This window comes from Oncorhynchus gorbuscha, linkage group LG01 (genome assembly GCF_021184085.1).
Source record: "Oncorhynchus gorbuscha isolate QuinsamMale2020 ecotype Even-year linkage group LG01, OgorEven_v1.0, whole genome shotgun sequence".
In the NCBI taxonomy this organism is placed as follows: domain Eukaryota; kingdom Metazoa; phylum Chordata; class Actinopteri; order Salmoniformes; family Salmonidae; genus Oncorhynchus; species Oncorhynchus gorbuscha.
In genome coordinates, this window is record NC_060173.1 from 32,471,538 (window position 1) to 32,474,037 (window position 2,500).

General features: G+C 50.2%; 1 protein-coding gene across 4 annotated transcripts in view; it reads right to left on the minus strand.

Annotated features, from left to right (window-relative positions):
* LOC124036186 (protein piccolo-like) overlaps positions 1–2,500 on the minus strand; it is a 102,734-nt gene that overhangs the window by 26,360 nt on the left and 73,874 nt on the right. The window lies entirely within an intron of this gene.

Below are 2,500 nucleotides of genomic sequence, written 5' to 3' on the forward strand. Positions count from 1 at the left end.
GATATAAAAAGATAAGTTGGGATGAGTGTTAGAGGAAATTATAGTTGAAATGATTAATTATGTATACATTTCTGATTAAAACCATTTATTCTGATACTATTATGTTATGATATGAAATGTATGGGCTCTTGGTTAAGCTGTTACTGAAAATGTAAGTAAAAACAAATTAATTGTCTGTACCTTGCGGGTTTAAGGGGGAGGGATGAGATAGCTTTTCAGACAGATAAGAATGTTTGGTTTGTGTTCCATTAGTGGAGAAAAGTATATATTTTAGACAGGTTGGAATGTAGTTTTATGAGGGGAGTAGAAGATCTCCAGACCTGAATACACTGCGCTATTGTGAGGATGGGAGAGAGTGTGAAACTGATGATGTCATTTTATGTTCTCTCTTTAAAATGTCATGTTCTTTGTATTTTGGGTCAGTACTCATCAAGAATAAATGCTGAACTTGTTTTTAAGACTGGTCTCTTGCTAATTCATGCAAATGATAAACTTACAACTTATCATGAAATAGATAAGAGTGTGAATTTGGTTTTGGCTACAAAACACACAGGAATTTAGAATTCCTCTATCAATGAGAGAGACATGATACATTTGAGAGGAGATGGATGAGAGGAGAGAGGGATGAGAGCAGAGAGAGGAATGGAAGGAGAGAGAGGGATGAGAGGAGAGAGAGATGAGAGGAGAGAGAGGGATGAGAGGAGAGAGGGATGAGAGGAGGGAGGGATAGAAGGAGAGAGAGGGATGGAAAGAGAGAGATGGATGAGAGGAGAGAGGGATGAGAGGAGAGAGGGATGAGAGGAGAGAGAGGGATGAGAGGAGAGAGAGGGACGAGAGGAGAGAGGGATGAGAGGATAGAGAGGGATGAGAGGAGAGAGAGGGATGAGAGGAGAGAGGGATGAGAGGAGAGAGAGGGATGAGAGGAGAGAGAGGGACGAGAGGAGAGAGGGATGAGAGGAGAGAGAGGGATGAGAGGAGAGAGAGGGATGAGAGGAGAGAGGGATGAGAGGAGAGAGAGGGATGAGAGGAGAGAGAGGGATGAGAGGAGAGAGAGGGATGAGAGGAGAGAGAGGGACGAGAGGAGAGAGGGATGAGAGGAGGGATGAGAGGGATGAGAGGGATGAGAGAGAGAGGGATGAGAGGAGAGAGGGATGAGAGGAGAGAGAGGGATGAGAGGAGAGAAAGGGACGAGAGGAGAGAGGGATGAGAGGAGAGAGAGGGATGAGAGGAGAGAGGGATGAGAGGAGAGAGAGGGATGAGAGGAGAGAGAGGGATGAGAGGAGAGGGGGATGAGAGGAGAGAGAGGGATGAGAGGAGAGAGGGATGAGAGGAGAGAGAGGGATGAGATGAGAGAGAGTGATGAGAGGAGAGAGGGATGAGAGGAGAGAGGGATGAGAAGAGAGAGAGGGATGAGAGGAGAGAGAGAGAAGAGAGGAGAGAGAGGGATGAGAGGAGAGAGGGATAAGAGGAGAGAGGGACGAGAGGAGAGAGAGGGATGAAAGGAGAGAGGGATGAGAGGAGAGAGAGGGATGCGAGGAGAGGGGGATGAGAGGAGAGAGAGGGATGAGAGGAGAGAGGGATGAGAGGAGAGAGAGGGATGAGATGAGAGAGAGGGATGAGAGGAGAGAGAGAGAAGAGAGGAGAGAGGGATGAGAGGAGAGAGAGGAATGAGAGGAGAGAGAGGGATGAGAGGAGAGAGGGATAAGAGGAGAGAGGGATGAGAGGAGAGTGGGATGAGAGGAGAGAGAGGGATGAGAGGAGAGAGAGAGAGGAGAGAGGGATAAGAGGAGAGAGGGATGGGAGGAGAGAGGGACGAGAGGAGAGAGAGGGATGAGAGGAGAGAGGGATGAGAGGAGAGAGAGCGATGAGAGGAGAGAGAGCGATGAGAGGAGAGAGAGGGATGAGAGGAGAAAGAGGGATGAGAGGAGAGGGGGATGAGAGCAGAGAGAGGGATGAGAGGAGAGAGAGGGATGAGAGGAGAGAGAGGGATGAGAGGAGAGAGGGATAAGAGGAGAGAGGGATGAGAGGAGAGTGGGATGAGAGGAGAGAGAGGGATGAGAGGAGAGAGAGGGATGAGAGGAGAGGGGGATGAGAGCAGAGAGAGGGATGAGAGGAGAGAGAGGGAGGAGAGGAGAGAGGGATAAGAGGAGAGAGGGACGAGAGGAGAGTGGGATGAGAGGAGAGAGGGATGAGAGGAGAGAGAGGGATGAGAGGAGAGAGAGGGATGAGAGGAGAGAGAGGGATGAAAGGAGAGAGGGATGAGAGGAGAGAGAGGGATGCGAGGCGAGAGAGGGATAAGAGGAGAGGGGGATGAGAGCAGAGAGAGGGATGAGAGGAGAAAGAGGGATGAGAGCAGAGAGAGGGATGAGAGGAGAGAGAGGGATGAGAGAGAGAGGGATGAGAGGAGAGGGGGATGAGAGGAGAGAGAGGGATGAGAGGAGAGAGGGATAAGAGGAGAGAGGGACGAGAGGAGAGTGGGATGAGAGGAGAGAGAGCGACG